Source organism: Lonchura striata, chromosome 5, assembly GCF_050655825.1.
Source record: "Lonchura striata isolate lonStrDom1 chromosome 5, ASM5065582v1, whole genome shotgun sequence".
In the NCBI taxonomy this organism is placed as follows: Eukaryota; Metazoa; Chordata; class Aves; order Passeriformes; family Estrildidae; genus Lonchura; species Lonchura striata.
The window spans coordinates 23,835,211-23,853,088 of record NC_140707.1 but is presented as its reverse complement, the minus strand read 5'-3'; the positions used below and the strand labels follow the sequence as shown (position 1 = coordinate 23,853,088).

The window sequence follows — 17,878 nt, the reverse complement described above, 5'->3', positions numbered from 1 at the left end:
TATTTACATTGATGTTCCTCAAAAAGAAAAACAAATCTGACATTTTAACAGAGAGGAGCAAAGCAATATTATTAATTCAGGTCGTAGCCCACACTAGCCAAGGCTGTATTGGGCTAGCATCACAAAGCATTGCAGGGTAAACAGTGGTCATATTTTCACAATATTTGCCAGTGCTGGTTAAGTTTATCATTTTACAGAGTTAATATCAAATTACTCTTTTTTGGTCATAACTCTGAAAAACTTCAGACCAGCTTTAGACCAGGGCAGATAAACACACATTTATCTAAAAATTAGCTGTTCTTGGCCTTCTGTGACTGTGTTATCTATAGTCTTCAAATCACTTCTCTATTTGAATTACTAATAAACTTCCTGCTTCTTTCAATCAACTTCAGCATAATTTTTTCACCTTTTTACAACATACTGAGGAAAAGAAAAACAAGGACATCAGAACTACAGAAAAGTTAAAAGGAAAGTAGCTGAGAGAGATCAAAGTTATTGCCTGCCTATAAGGTAACAACAGAATGCAAGAGCAGGAGATCCAGTTGGGAAACAAGCACACAGGATGAACTAACAGACCAAAGAAAATTAAATACACATGTAGTTGAGCTACCTATTTTCAAGGATCCCAGCTCTCTTCATGCTCATTGCAAGTTCTGCTTTCAAGTCTGCCTTTTCTAGATAGAGCAAATCCAGTGGACAAACTTCCTGAAACCTGAACAAAAGTCAAAGTATGTTGTGAAATTACCTATACACTAAAAAACAAGAACACAGAGCCTACAGCAAAATTTGAGCATAGCTTCTATTTCTTGCTTTTTTTTGCCTAATTAACTCCAATTAGCACTTCCAGACAGCCTGTCAGCAAACCATGCTACCTAGTCATTATAATTCTACACAAAGAACAAGTCATAAAGCAGCAACGAGCCTTTTCTGTTTGTAAGGAGAAAATACTTCATTTATAATTTTGAACCACTGCCAGAGAGGATCCAATCACCAGATATTTTCTTCTTCCTCTGCCCTTTGCAAAAAAAAAAAAAAATAAGTGGAGGAGCCAAAAAGTTGTAACAATATCAAAGAGAGGGAATCCTCAGCAGGGCTAGAGGCAAAACTGCTCTGTGGGATTATTCCCATATCCGCTGTTTTGGGGTGGGTGTAACATGAGCAGAGCACATTCAGAAACTCCAAGCAAACCCAAAGGCTCAGGGGGCCTTCCCAGCCTGCTCACATTGCTTTTGCACCAGAGGTTAAGTTGGGTGTGGGAGCAGAAAATACAAATCCTGCTTCAAGTCAGGGAGCTGCACTCAGCCTGTGTGCCCCAAGCTCCCCTGAGCCTCTGGCTGCAGAGCTCCACAGGGCCAAGCAAAAAAAAGCTCAGGTGGTGTTGTCTGATGGAATGGCAGTTTTTGTAAAACTCACAGGATATCCTGGATTGGAAGGGATGCCAAGGATTATCAAAGTCCAAATTTAGGCCTTCCACCGGACAATCCCCAAGATTCACGTCATATGCCAAGAGCATTGTCCAAATTTTTCATGAATTCTGGCAGCCTTGATTCTGCAAGCACTTCCCTGGGGAGCTGCTCCAGTGCCCTCTGGTGAAAAACCTTTCCCTGATATGGATCCTGAACCTCCCCTGACTACTTCAGGCCATTCCCTCAGGTCCTGTTAGAGGTCACCAGGGAGATCAGTGCCTGCCCCTCCTCTTGCCCTCATGAGGATGCTGCAGACTGTAATGAGGTTCATAGAACCACAGGCTATGATGAGCTGGAAGGGACCATCAGGATCAGCAAGTCCAGCTTTTGGCCTTGCACAGGACAGTTTTCTTTGGAGCTCTTTGAGTCTGGGTTTGTTGGAGGTTTTTTGTTGACATTGTTGCTGGTTTTGTTCTTTAAATCTTTCCTCCCTTCTCAGTTCACAGGCTGGAGCTTTAGTATGGAAAAGCCAAGGAAGAGATCACAGGCAAAATAATAAGAAGAGATATAAGGAGAGGAGTACTGCTCATGAGGAAGTGAAGTTTGGATTTTGATGAGTGTGTGAACAACCATGCCACACCTGAAAATATTGTAACTCAGCAGGGACCTGTGCAGTTTCAATTAAAAAGTGACTATATTTCACAGTACTTTTAATTACTAAACCCCCAAATTTGGCAGGTATACAACTCTGTATCTTCTTTTGCACTGGTAACTCCCAGATAGGCAGCAAATTACCAAAGTCCAACAACTTCAGATCAGCTGATGTTCAGTAACCCATTACGCAAGAATCTGGCACACAAGTTCTGAGTACACAACAAATTGCTATACAGTCTGTTCCAGTATGGCTGCATTGTTTGTTCTGATGATTTTCTAAAAATGGATATTGAAAGAAAAATTCTTTTTTAAATTGTACAAATCTCCTTGCAGATCAGGCCTAGTGTTTTGATAAATATTTCCAATTATTATCATGAGGTTGTAACAGTTTGTGATGGCACAAGTAGAGACACATACCAGAATTAGCTGGAAGGAAAAGTCCTAGAGCCAATTTTGCTATTAGCAGCCAAATTCAATGAATTTGTAATCATGAGGTTTAGGAGTGCTCAGATTCCAAACTTTATTTTTCCTCCCCACAGAAAAAATAACAGTAACTTAAAGTGCTAATATTATTATCCACAATATTAGCTTGAGCTTTGCAGTTATTTATGAGTATGCCACAGAACTTTGTTTCCCTGCAAGTCAAACAAAGGTACATTAAACTCACATTTGAAAAGCAGTCTGTTCACTCATTTCCAATGCAGGTCTCTGCACTATTAACCCTCCAGACACGTGAGACTGGTAAGAACAAAGAAGTGTTAAACTTCTCCATGAACTTCCATTTCCAGAAATTTGGCATTGACTGTTTCAGCTGCAAATGCACCAAAAGTTAGAAGCCACACTGTTGATCTACTGCCCTGAAAATTTCAGCCTTCTGACAGGTTCCTTTCTGTTGTTACCTGTGATACGTGGGCAGTAGATCAGCCCATCTCCCATTTGCAAGAGTAGCTAAGAGAACTCAAAATCCCTCCAGATTTCGCTATTTCACTCATTAAAATGTCAGCACTTTTCTAGAGATAGTTCCATGATCAAGAGTTTCCTTGGTCTCCATTTTCCATTATCAGCCTCAGAAAACTCTGCCAGTCTTCAAATACCCATCACCTCCAATACTTCTGGTGCAACCTAAGGCAATAAATTGGCCTCAGCAAGAAAACAGATGCCTTCCTAACCCCTCAGGGTGACAGAGGGTACATTCCACCTGCAACTGTGGCTTTCATCATTTTCAGTGTGCCTAAGTTTAGAGATGCTATCAACAATTCAGCTTGAACACCAGCTGGATCCAAGGTACTGCCTGTGCCAATTACACTTGCATTATACCAGTAAATAGCTGAGAGCCAGGCATATGAAATATCTTTCTAAATATTACAAATGCCCATCCACTGATGTGCCAGTGCCTGGGCATCCCACAGGAAGGACCTGCCATCTCAGCAGTCAGGCACAGTCTGCCCCAATAGCAGGAGAGGATGCACACAGAGGTTTTTCTTTAGATTCACATTATCTGGACAAGACACAGAGCAGGGGTTTCAGGGAAATAGCCCATGACCTCTCTCAGTCAGTGCCCAGGTGAAAGAACAGGATCCTGAAGCCACATATCATCTGTACTCATTACCACAACTTGAATGTCATGTAGGCAATTTGCAGCTCATGTGCATGGCCCACCTTTCCTAGCTTCTGTCAGTACAGACCTCAGTTAGAAAACTGCCCCAAAAGCACAACCAGCATTTGCACAGCACACCCAAAACTTGAAATATCTTTATTTATTTAAAGATAGAATGCTGTGACCAGCAACATGGACATGCAGGGGAAAAAAGTGACATCCTTAAACTGTAGGAAAAAAATTTAAATTACTGCAGTGGTAAATGTAAATCAGTTCTGAGACCCAGCCACCTAATTGTCCATTAAGATATCAAAAAACAGATTCTTCTTTTAATTTAATATTCTTCTGAAAGAGAACCCAAGAAAATGTTAGGCATTACTCACGGTAGGACTACAGGACAGAGCTTTCGACTCATGACTCATCCAATAAAAGGGAAAGCAGTTCATAAGCAAATTCTGAAAAGTTTCAAAGCACAAGATGAATTTACCTTTTAAAAGAAAGCATTTCAGTAAGATGGGGTGGAAAAAGAAATCAGTTACAGGAAACCTAGGGCAGTGGTTACATCCAGGGAATGAAAATACAGAAATCATCCTGCTTTACACAACAAGGTGCATCAACGTCCTCTCACAGCTATGCAGAAACTTATTTAGCCTCTCCATATTCTGATAATGAAGTGATAATGTTCCAGATCCCTTTACTCTGTAGTACAATGACAGATAATGCCTGCAAAGGTGGTGGCTGGAGGTGCCTTTTTACAGCCCTTGAGCCTCAACTTGATTCTAAAGCATCAGCTCAAATCTAATTTCAGGAACTGAAGACTCACACATGTGAGAATGAAATGCGTAAGGCACAAAAATAGATTCTAGTAAAAATGTGAAATGGTTGAATCCTGACAGCAGGTGACTAAGCAGGGAATCCAGTAGGGAGTAAACATGGAAAAATAAGTCAGGAAATTTAACATCTTAGAGCCCCTAAAAAATTAGAAGAATAAAACTGCAAAATCAAAACTGAGATGGGCAATTCTCTTTTTGTAGCACATGTGCCACTTGCTCCCTCAAAGTCACTGTGGCCCAGAATCTGGCATCCCACAGCCACAGAATCATAGACATTGAAAAGACTTCAGCTTCAAAGGGGAAATTCTTATGGATAATACAAACAAGCAAAGTTAAAATTATTTATAATAATTTTTAAGTTAATTTTCACACCTCAAGAAAATTGCCACTTGTATTACATCCTCCTCTTAGGATGCCCTTGAAAGTTTGGCTTCTGGTTTAACTTTTGAAGGCCAACATTTTCCAGGATAACAGAAAACTGAATGGAAGAACTAGATGGGGTCAGGAGAAGTCAATGAGAGGAAAAAATGCATTAAAGTTCCCAACAGCCTTGCCACTGATTTCAGTGGTGAAAGCAGCCAAAAACTTACTGTACATATAGGAGTTAAGATTGACTGGGACCTTTCTAAAATTACATACAGAAAACACCAGCTTCTGCAAATAATTATCAGGTCATATACCCATAAAAGTCAAGAAAATATATTTTATTACCTGCTCATCTTACTTATTCACAGAGTAGAGCCAATATTAGTCAGCACAAGTAGCTGCTTGTGAGCAGGAGGGCTTCCATCATTAAGGAAGGGATGTAATTAAAAGGAGGGAAATCCAAAACACAGTTATACCTACCAATCATGTAGTCTAAATTGTACTATTTTATTCATCAAAAATAAAGCTTTGAAACAAAGATACCATATTTTATGCAAGTTCATGATTATCTTTCTTCTGAGGGAGCATGTAATTTACAAGAAAGAGGACTTAAAGCTTTAAGTGCCTCTGACTTAATTCAGCAGTGCTGTATTGATGGTCCCATTTAGATGATTCCATTTCAGGCCCCTCTAACGCATTAAAGGCATGACTTACTCACATCCATTTGGCTAATGATCCCCTACTGCTCCAAAGTAAATGACAGCTATTTACAGTAAATTATTCAATTAGATAGAGGGAAGTGCGGTATTCATTTTATATTGTTTGACATGGCAAAACAGAAGTGTGCAAGAAGGCAGGTAGGGCATTTTAATCTTCCAGAATCAATTGTTTAATCCACAGCAGGAGAATAAATACGCTCCACAATACTTGTCAGCATCAGGTTTTTATTGTAAACATTCTAAGAGAGACTGGAGTATTGCAGCTGCAGTTAATATAATTCTGTCCATTTCAAAAGTAAGTCATCATACCATGCAAGGAATACCAGCATCTAACAAGGAATGCTTTATTTTAGGCACAATTTCAAGGGGCACACAAAGTGACCATATGCTAGCAGGAGACCAAATTTCCATTTAAATAAAAGAATAGGCATGAGCAAACCTGAATCTCATTTATCTGTAATGGGATTTATACTACTAAATGACTTCCTCACTCTCCAAAACAAGGACTCAATGTCCTAAGACATTTGGATAGTGGGATATTTTTAATTTATGAAATCCCAGGACAGGACAGCTCAGCCCCTTTCACAAATTAAGAGGGAGATTCAGAAGGATATATAAATAAATAACAAGTTGAGGCTAAAACAGAGCCCAGAAAAAGAGGGAATGCTCGCACTGCAATAACTTGGAACTTGTCCTTGATTTGAGAATCTTTTCACACATTCATCTGTTCTTTTCCAGGAGTTGAAGGGGATGTGTGAGTACATACACATTACAATCCCCACTGTATGCACACTTGTCTGACCATGACACCTGGAGGAAAAAAGTTGTGACTTTGCTGTCCCCTTTCAAACGTTTCCCTTATAAAAGAGAAAATGAACCAGTGGTTCTCATTATTATAGACCAGAACATGAAGTCCAAGGTGCAGGACAGGCCACCATGTGTGCTGAGCCTGCCAGTGACCATGCTTGTGGCACTCTCAGGCCTCCCAGAATTTATCTGAGGGAAAAGAGGAATAGGTAATTTGCCTAAGCCCTCCTGGCTAGCCCTAATTTTGGAGACTTTCTCTCTTCCGCAAGCCCAGAATGCCTCAGAACAAGCGCCGAGCAACCCAAATAAAAGAACATTTTCCTCTGGCTAGCCTGCCAACACATTTAATTTTCTACAGGCAGAAGGCCAAGTTCAGCAAGCACAGCTCCTGCTAGGCTTAATGGGAGCTGCACTTGCCTGTGCCAGGCAGTGAAGGTTTGCTGGGGGACTGCAAGGAACACACCACAGAAAATACAACTGCTGCCAGTATCTCTGTTCAGAGGCTGCATTTGAATGGGCTACTCTTTTTTTTTTTTTTCCCTGATTTTATTCAATTCTTCTAAAGCTGCTGGCACAATAAAACCCTTCCTACTCTTAGCATGTGTTCACTCTCTTCTATGAACAAGGAATCCAGACTGGCTGCTTGCAGTGATGAATTTTGTCCAAAGACCAGCTTACCACAACTAGGCTGTATAAATTTCACAGTCATTTGGTGCCTTATAGCCAACACTGCTGGCCAGATTATTCAAAAGGCCTCCTACACACAACTCCTGAATTCCTAGGGAAGGTCTGCATTTCATGGCTCCAGATCCTGTGTTCTGCAAATCAATTCTTATTGCTGATTTTGCTAGCTACCTTCATCCTCTTAGGAATTATTATGTCATCATTTCTAGCTCTACACATTAAGAAATTTTTAGTCAAGATTCTCAGCAGCTCTAAGTTACACCAATTTTTACTAGGCAAAGATTTCTCCATTGTTATTTGCAGAAAATCCCTTCCCCTTTAAATATTTTCAGATGCTATACAAGTAATAGGAATAACAGTTCTAGACCTTAATAAGCAACACTCAGGTCTTCCAGTCCCTGGTGGCTACCTCTGCTCAATCTACACCTCTTCATACAATGTCTTCCTTGTTCACCCTCCTGCTCTCAGACTAAACATATCTGCTGATATTCCCTCTGGTGTAAAAGGAAGTGGCTTGGACTTAATTCTTTTTAACCTGTGATGAACCTCTGAAACATTCCACAGTTAATTTCCACTAAAAATCACCTGCCTGAAAGGCACCGAGTTAAAATAGACTTCAAGCCAGTCCTTCATCCAATAGATAAGGGGAGTGAAAACAATTTGTGTGGCACTTGAAATCACACAGGAAGGCTAAATTATTAAAAGGAAATTTTAAAAACCACAGATGACAAAAGGCAAGGACCATGTGAGCTTGGATCCACATTTTTAAAAATTTAATTCTCAAAAATAACTTTTCTACACCAAATAGTGAACATTTATATTTTTGTAGTTACAAAATTCCCCCAGACAGCCAAATAGGAAATTTTAGATGAACTGAGACAGTCAAAGTATATTGCCAGTCAAATTGCTACACATCAAAACTATACCAAGAAGTACTGAAAATTGAATATTGAGCGTACAGAATTTCTGCTCAGACTCTGAGTAGTTGCTCAAAATAGGCTAATTGGAGTAGCAAAAATTAGAAGACACTGAAGTGGAGGAGGCAGGGAGAGCCAATGTTGCAGCTGAGTTTTCCCTAAACTCTTCAGGGAGAAATCCTCCCTTCCCCTGGGGCAGACCATAGTGGGAGCACAGCTCCTTGGGCCAATCCCACCAGCAGTGACAGCACAGCCAAGTTGGCCTGATAACGTGGCCAAACTGCTGCCAAGAAAGCACAAGAGCAAGGATTGGAAGGAATGATCTGGCCTAGGATGAGTCACTGGGCATCATCTCCTGTGGCTGGTGCAGGCAGGAATGCTGATGCTCACAGCTCCTGTCCTCGTCCCCGCTCACTGCCAGTCCCTGCTGGCCCAAGCTGTGCACAGCTTTGTCCAGCACAGGGGCATAAACTGCTACAAACTGACCTGCTTTGCAAGTCTGATTTACAAATCACTTGAATTTAAGTGAGATTATACCAAAATACAGTGTACAAGTTCACTCCACCTTAGGCAGGTGTGCTGCACTTGCATCACAGACATTAAGGGTGAGGCACACACATCAGCTGGAAAACAGCACCACGAAAAGTGACATGAGCAGCCCAGCTCTGCTCACATAACATCAAGCTTTGCTTAGTTTTGTTTTGAGCCTTCTTTCCTCCTCTCAAAATCCTTGACATTGTTTTCTAGCTATAGTAATACTTAGATAAATAGAAACAGGCAATATTTCCACACATGATATTAAGTATGTCACCCTATAGCAGTCCTTAATTTCATAATTTGTACATGTTTAGATTTAAACAATTACATGCAGAGTATTTTTAATATAACCAAACACAGGGTACAACAATTCCCTGAGGGTTTTCAAGTCTCCCAGGTCTCAGGAGCTGTTTAATATAACTCCAGAGAAGTCCAGAAATATATATATATATATATATATATATATTTTTTTTTTTTTACATTTTCACATCAACCAAAGGTCACATTCTTTTCAGAAGTCCTTCAGATGGTCTCCAAAGGAAAGGAGTTAGAAATGGGAGAGGCAAGGGCATTCAAATACAAAAAGGATGCAAGACAATAGATATAAAAGAACAAGCTGCTCTGGGTAGGCACATTCATTGAAAATGGCCATGAACAAAAAGATGCACCATGAAAAATGCCATTGCATCTCATGCTTAGGACAGCAGTCTGTGCTGGAGACAGTAAGTCCCTGGCACAGGGCAATATCTAAGCAATGATGAGAGCACATTTCAGACACAGCAATGTTATATTTTGCAATTCACATTGACTGCATTTTTCTTTTGTAAATCAACATAATTAGGCTCTATTAACATTCCTCCTACTTTCCCTTCATTTAGTGATTTTTCCAGAAGTGCTTAAAATCAGGGTGTTCTGAACACTAAGTTATAAAACCTGGCATATAAAGACCCAAATTCCTATAAATAGATGAATAACCCATTTTTTTTTTTTTAAATTCTAATCAGCTTCCACTTTTTGTTTCACATCTATTAGATGGCAATCTCAAGAACATTTTTACAACTGCTGAATATTCATCACTGCTTTTTTCCTTTAAAGAAAATCTATTGATTAACTGATTTTGTAGCTTACATCAAAGGTCCCAGGTAAAAAAAAAAAAATAATGTGGGTATAGAAGTAGTAAAGTTTATAAGTCAGAAGGATGACAGAACTTCAACATGAAATCTCAGTTTGAGAGACAAGTGTAAAGGTCTGCCCCTCATTGACTCTACACTGGTGTTTAACAGTGCCATGCATAATGACCTAATCCTATTATTTCTAGGGAAATTCACCTCTAGTTTTTCATCCACTTCATGTTCCCAGCTCTACATTTCCCCAGGATGAGAACCAGTATTTATGTTAAATAGCTGCTCTGACTCAGGGCTGGCAAGGAGGTCCCTGCTGGGACACTTGGAGAAGGCAGAGAGGATGGAGCTCTGCAGAAAACAGCACCCCACAGTCTTCAGAGTTTTGTCTCCTGTCAGGGAGTGAGCAGCACCAACTCAGGGCTGAAGGCAGCACTGGGAGCCCTGTCCCATGCTCAATTGTCAAAGCCTTTCCAGTAGCATCTCAGTAAAAATGTGAAATCAGACAAGACTTGCTCTTTGTTCACAGCCATGTTCATACTAGAACTTATATAAAAATCAAAGGGGCAAAAAGCTCTCGCACAACACACACCTAAAATAACCTTACTTCAGCTGTGCCTTGGCAAAAAGCCTAGGCAGCAATGAGATTTTTCCCTTCAGCTAGCAAACAGACCCCATTTTCCTTTTTCCAGGGCCCACATCCGTATAATCAACTATAGTTTTGGTATCAGCATTTATAGGTTTCATATGGTCACCATTTATAAGCAAACCACTTCCTCAGTACAAACACAGTGTATTTTCTCATTTTCTTCTGGCAGAAGAGTTGTGGACTGTGGGAGAGAGTAAGAAGAAACTGTAAGGGCCAGAAATCAGATCTCAAAAAATCAAAGTGTGTTCCTTAAGACATGATAGATCAAATTTGCAAAAATCACTACACAGAGTGTTTCAAGCTCACTTTCTGCCTTCCTTTTCTCAAAGGAGCTATTGCAGCCACTCAGACCTTTCTGGTGGGATTTCATGTATAATGCAAGCATTGTGTGTAGAGGGGCTAAAGCAGCCACATCACTATCTTCACTACTACTAAATGCCATCTCTAGCAGATCTACACCCTTATGTAGTGTGTCCTGGTGGCTAGCTAACAGCAGCAGCCAAGCAAACCAAAGTTTCCAGCTCAGTTTAGATAGTCTAGCTTCATTTTTCTTCTGTTAGAGAAAAAAAATCAAAAAACCAAAACAAAGAAAAATCAACTTTGGAAAAAAAAAAAAAAAAAAAAACAAAAAACTAAAGCCTCTTCCAACAGGAAAGAGATAAAATTGTCATTTCAGTGCTATCTTTGAAACAGGGCTTCCAGAATCCAATACACAAACTCTTCAGGCTTGAAGATAAAGACTGACATTAAACACCACAGCTCTATAAGAAAATATAACCACAGCCCTCAGCCTGCCCTGGGATTTCTGGCTGAAGACTCTCAGGAGCTGGCTTTTGCCTTGAACAGTTTACACATCAATGTGTTGAACAGGTACTGATAAAGACACAAGTGCAAAAAAGCTAAGAGCACACATTTCAGTCTGCCACTGCTCTGGCAGGGACTGACATCAACCTTTTCATCTGCCTGCTCCACCACACACCAGCAAAATGATTTTTTGCAACACATAATAAATACTGCTTTTTAAAGAAAACAATCAACCGCCCATCCTGAAACACCTTCCCTGGCCTGTGGCAAACAGGAGGCAGAAAAAATGAAATACCAAAAGGTCACTCCACTGCTGGCACCATCAAACTCCCAACTCCCTTGCACTAGGGCTGAACAGGCATGCTCAAATCCTATATGCAGTGCATGCCTGGCTTTCTTCTTTATATGAAGAAAGTTCATGCTTGAAAATTACACAGATCATGGTCTTTGAGAACAAATTGACCTAGTTTTAATTATTCATGCACTTGACTCTCAACAGCTTGGCTTTCCCAATTACAATGCCTGGGAAAGTGTGCAACCCTGCCATCCCTCAAAGATTTCCACACAATATTTTATGCTGGTTTTTTTTCTGATTACAGCAAAGTTCTTGTGTAGATATTTTCCACCGGTTTTATCTGTTGGTGGTATTCCAGCTAATTATCAATAGGCCCTTCCATTCTAGTGAACAAGTTTTCAAATATGTTTTTCTTCCACATGCCATTAGATCTCATGAAGCTGATACTGAAGAACAAAAGCCTCAAGAGATCAATTCAGATTCAAAGGATGAGATTTTCAAGTTAAGAAGCATCACCAAAAAAAATCTGAAATATTTTCCAAATTTAACAAACACTCATTTTCTGGGCAAAATGGGGATTCCATAAATATAAACATAAAGCTTACATCTGACATAGGAATTAGGAAACTAATTTTCTGAAGTAAAACAACGTTCTAATACAGATTCATTATGAATATAAAACCTACAGAAAATCAACAGCTTCTGTTTTACTGGAGGACAGCATGGATATCAACAAGAGATAGCAATCATAGAGCAGTGCCATGTTATACCAGCTGAAAATATGGCTCACTCTCCTTGCTACAGAGAATTGGAATCCAAAAATACTATGCTATGGCCATTATTTTAATGTAAGTTTACAGCTATTCTACTTTCTCTGAAATTTGTGCACTCTGCCCTGAAGTAGGCAATGAACTAGAATTCAGCATATGGAAGGCAGAAAACTGCAGGGAAAATGCAGCATCTCTGAGTACTACTGCCTCACACAGAAAACTCAGTGTACTCAGGCTACACTTCCTTTCCCTTGCACACTGGTTTTATTTTGCAGAATTGGACCACTAGGGGAAAATGAAAAGCTGCTTTTCTGTAGGATCAGCCCAACCTAAAAGTATGACCCAGAAAAATAGAATTTATGTTCCACCAATATTAAGAATTTATCAATACCAAGATAAATAAAACCCCCATTTGTTTTCACTATTAAATAAGGTATATTAAGGATAATATTAAAATCAAAATTATTTGAAGATATCTCATAAAGCAAAAAAGCATTTAGATGCTCCTATAAAACTTTTGCAACTTTATTCATAACCTTTAGGAACAATTTACTATGAGCTGAGTACTAAAAGAAACTTGATCACATAAAATGTCTAATTAAATTTAACTGATATTTCATTAGTAAAAAATATTAATTACTATCAGAATTAAAATAATCTGACTTAAGGAAAACAAAGAACACATATCCTTATCACTGTGAATGAAGGCAATGTTCATTTCCAAAGACTGAGATTTTTATTTGAGCATTCACTTCACCCTGTAACAAACAAATTTAAGTGCATGAAATTTTAAAAGCAATTATATGAACCAAAAGCTGAATTATAAAAAAATCCCTTCCTTTTAAACCATAAACTGTTCCTGTAAATTATGTGATTAAAGAAATAGGGCTTGATAGTATTTTTCAAAACTATAAATTGCGAACAGCAAAGAAGGCAGTGCACTAATGCAAAGTAGATGTAAAGTTCAATTTGTTTTACACAGCACAGCAGCACATCTTAGTACTTAGACATGACATTTACTTTTCTGTCTTTTAATCCATCTCAATAAACAAGCAGATATTTATCCCACAAGCCACCTTTTCAAGTTCTCTGCACAACTATTGAGTGCATTCGTGCCTGCTGCAGGTCTGCAGAGTAGGAAATGCTTTAGCCCTGCATAGATACTTTGCACTCATATTGCACTGCATGCAAAAACTTTTCCTGAGAAAAAAAACCAAGAACAAAACCAAAAAACCAAACAAAAAAAATTTTTTTTAAAAACCCACATACATATTGCCCAAGATATTCCAACATCTTCCCCATGCTCCTCCCTCCAGTAACATAAATAAACTAGCAGATCTAAGGTCAAAGAATTGGTCCAAGACACATTTGCCATTTCACAGTGATAAGGATATTTGTTCTTTGTTTTCCTTAAGTCAGATTATTTTAATTCTGATAGTAATTAATATTTTTTACTAATGAAATATTAACTTTAATTTTTTCTGTGATATTTAACTTTAATAACTTTCTGTGATCAAAGTTCTTTTTGTTCTCAGCTCACATTAAATTGTTCCTAAACATTATAGATGAAGTTGCAAAAGTTTTAGTTTTAAGAGTCTTGCCAGGAAGGACATAGATGGTGCAGGGTTCTAGCTGTTTCACAGTTCCTGTGAATAGTGGCCTACCTGCAAATCTAGATACCACCACAGATTCAGATAATAAAGCAAAGTCTTGACCAGCAGTTGACATGATGCTGAAAGTAGACTTAACTACTTTTTCTTCCACCAGAACAAGGAAGGAAAGCTGAGATCACATTTCATTACTAAAATGGAGTATTTGGGATAGAAATGAAAGGGCAAATTCATGCCTTTGGAAAACCTTTGCAACCTCAAAATAATAGTCAGGTCTGTGACTGAGGCAAGTAGTATCATATTTTGGGGGCCAGCTTATTTGGTATGTTTCTGTAATTACAAGTTTAAATCTATCCAGCTGGAGAAACAGCAGTAATGGTGTTCATTTCCAAAAGATCTGCATTTAAAGACTTTTTTTTTCTTAAGTAAAATTATTTATGAAATCACGTCCTCTATGATTTCTTGCTTGGCCCAGTTTTCAGTACTGGAAATTGCTGAAGTCCATCTACTTCAGGCAGACTTATTGTCTGGGCAGACAGACAACCTACAGCAGCAACACACCACTTATGCACTGAAAGACTGCTCTATTCTCCCTCCTTTCAAGCCAAAAGAGACCCTCAATCAATTATCAAAAATTTGTTTTAGAAGAACAACAGGAAACCTGCAGGCTACAGTAGCACAAACTGGGCAAGTACAGTCCTGATGCCTGAATCATGAGAGCTCTCCTAGCCTTGCTTCAGCTCTCTTCTCACCAGCCAAAAGAAACATATGCTGTTCTGTGCTGAAAAGTCATTTAATTCAGCTAGTTTTGGCAAACAACACCTCTTGAAAAATGCATTGCATTCGTTATTTGCCACCCAGTCTCCCAATTCCTTCTTCAATAACACACAAAAACAGCATGAAGAAACTCCACAAAAGAGAAAGGCGTCACCACCAGACAGGCACAAAGGTGTGTAATGCAATCATGAAACATAAGCAGAATCAAGCTCAACAGCACTCATTTTGCAGGGGAACTAATCCATCATTTATGATGGTTTGCTGTTAAGTGTGGGTTCTCTACAGCTCAGATAAGCTGAGCTCAGCTGAGCTGTTGCTAAATGTGCTTCATCTTTGCCTCCACACTAAGTGCAAATACAGCTCTCAAAATCACTCCTTTTTTTTTTTTTTTGGCAGGCCAGTAAACAAGTACTCCTCTGTGATGGTTTGCTTGACAAGACTGCAATTTTTTCTATGGACAGCCTCAAAGTTCTACAAAAGGTGTATTTTTCATCAGTATTAGTTTTGTGGGGCTTATTGATTGATTCCTTTTATTTTTTTTTTTCAAGCTCTTTAAAGGGGATTGCATACCTAATAGGAATAAAATGTAGACTTAAGTTTTATAAATCCAATGAATTCTTTCAAGCTCTTAAATAAGCAGGAACTACCAATAGGGAAACAGTATAAGTATGTTACAGAATTTAAGGAAAAGCTGCAAATCCAAATAACTTCTTGCTATAACTTATACTGCTTAATGGGCAAAGATATTTAAGGTTTCAGTCCTGCCAGGATCCCAATCCAGCAAACTACTTAAGGATGCTCATATGAAACAAAATGAAAAATCTCACATGTTTGAAACTTGACACCTGCTGAAATGCTTTTCTACATTAGGGCCAGCAACCTCAGCACTTCTCAGACAAGCTGCTTGTGAATCTTCACTAAAATCAGTTGTGTTGTCCTTTGGCACTTGCCTTCAACTCTGTCAAACACCCCATGGTTGGTGCATGTGCCACCTCTGGTTTGTCTCACCATTTAGATGCTTAGAGTGCCAATGGCTTCTAAGGCTTTGACACAACTCTTGAAGATATTCAAGAGAAATCTGGTACATAAACTCCCAGTACCAGCAACTCTGAGTAGAACACACTCCTCATGCAGAGCTTGGATTCAGAACATTGTTTTAATGCCTCACAGGGAATGGCTGCATAGCCCACCTACTTGGAATTCTACATGGAAGCTGTTGCCCCTGGCAGTTCTTTTGGAAGTGACATGTTTTCCATGACAGATGTGGTGCTCCTGCTTAGAGCACCATTCCCATTCTGTTCCTGAATGGAAGCCCAGTGAGTCACTCACACCCTGATTCTGCAAAATGCACATCCAGCCAGGAAGATACAGAGAGTGTGCTTAAGGCCAAATCATTTCATTAAGCTTTGAGCATGTTCTTTGTCAAATAAAGCAAGTTTCTACCTTGTAGAAATAATCACATTCCTCACTTTGCACTATTCCTTTATTTTCTAATAACCTCAAGCAATCTAGCTCTTGCTTGCCAGATTTGATAGTGATACTGGACAAACTCAAAAACCAGTATTTTCTGGACTAGATGGGGACTCCTCAAGTTCAAAAATTTAATAGCTTTGAGAAAAAATTTCAGTCTATTTTATCCTCTACTGTGTGAACATAACTCTCAGTTAAAGACCATTAGGGTAAATTGAATAACTCTAAAACGTGAAAATTTGGCCAACACTTTTTTAGACAAATTAAATACATACAGATTGTAGCTGGCAATCTGTTTCCAATGACAAAGAGACACAGCAATGGGCTGTACAGACCTTCACTGATTTCACACTAGAAACAAAATGCACAGCCACCAGGTCTTTAGATGTGTGTCTCAATGAAGAAACAGTACCAAAAATATGTAGATGTAGACAAAGGATGGTTTTGCAAAAAAACCCCATGGATTCATGTAGAAAAAAATAGCACAAGGGGAGAGGATCTTGTGAACAATAAGTTGAACAAGGAACAATGAAATCGCAACTCAAGCTCAGATAAAAATTAGCTTATCACTTAGGGAAAAAAAACACAACAAAACAAACCAACAAAAAAAAAAAAAAAAAAAAAAAAACCAAGAACAAGGATGAAAAATAAAGGCTTCTTTTGGTTATATGCAACTTTCTTTCATTCTTAACCAATATCCTAAAGCATCTGTGCACATAGTGTCCTGTTCTGGTAAAGAGAGGTGATGCAAGGGCTGCATATCCATGGGAAGAGACAGTATCCAAAGACATGAACACTGTGTCAGCACACTGTGGGGGTGACAGAGCATGGTGGCTCACAAGCATCTGCAATTTAATCAGTTTCTGCTCCCCTCCATAGAAATTATTGGCACAAGCAGGTATTTTGAACGTCAAAGTGGAAAACTTACACTGTGATTTGAAAGCCAGGTTACTGGGCAAAAAATATGGTAGTATGCAAGATTTTATCCCTCCTTTTAAATAAAATAAAAAGCAAACAATTCTTTATCAAGTGAACCTAACCACTTCTTGTCAGCACAAGCAATTCGTTCATCACCAATGCTTTGTTGGGGCAGGGAATATTCCTTTGGTACTGCAGTGTTAAAAAATCTACCTTGAGCCAATAACATTACTGCCTATAATTCTAGTGACACTTAAAAGGCTGAACTTTCAAGGTGCTGTTGCAGAAACGTATAAGTTACAGCTACATTCAGTGAGACACAACAGGTTTTATGCCAGTATTTTCAGCTTGTGAACCAGTATTGATCATTCTGAACTGTCATGGATCCCTGTCACAGTTGACTTGCACTGAACTTTGGCCAACTGCTCAACATTCAAACAACCTCACTGAAGACCCTTTCTGCATCACTTTTGTTAATTCAGAAGAGTATTTTGCACAAATCATAAACATCAAGAGTTTTACTGTTTCCTTATATTTTAATGCATTTGTGGACTGGATTTGATCCGTTTGCACAATATCTGGGGGGCAATGCTAAAAATTAGTGCTCACAGTCCAAGGAGAGACTGCACCCATTAAAATCAGAGCAGCATCTGGCTGCTTTTTGTTTTAAAGGGGTATGAGAATGGGCATAGCTACTTATTGGGCTCATTAAAGGTAATTCCCTCTCTTTCTTAGCAGTCTAAACTGAAAGTTAAATGCAGAGGAGGGCTTTGTTCATTCTCTACACAATGTGTACTTGTACAGAAAGGGGAAAACTGATTGTTTTAGTAACACATTGAAGGTTACTGGCCTCCATGGAACCACACTGTACAGAAAGGCAAAAACTGATGGTTTTAGTAACAGTTTGAATGTTACTGGCCTCCCTGGCACCACACTGCCTGCTC

At 39.0% G+C, this 17,878-nt stretch overlaps 1 protein-coding gene across 5 annotated transcripts in view; it reads right to left on the bottom strand.

Moving 5' to 3' along the window:
* The window catches only part of INSC (INSC spindle orientation adaptor protein), a 139,943-nt gene that overhangs the window by 106,344 nt on the left and 15,721 nt on the right, over positions 1-17,878 (bottom strand). The window contains exon 1 of one of the 5 annotated variants that reach the window (XM_031505068.3): positions 611-9,001. The exons of the other annotated variants lie outside the window; for them this stretch is intronic. The gene's annotated coding sequence lies outside the window, so the exon portion shown is untranslated. Of the gene's footprint in view, positions 1-610; positions 9,002-17,878 lie in introns of those variants that run through there. 5 annotated transcript variants of the gene reach the window in all.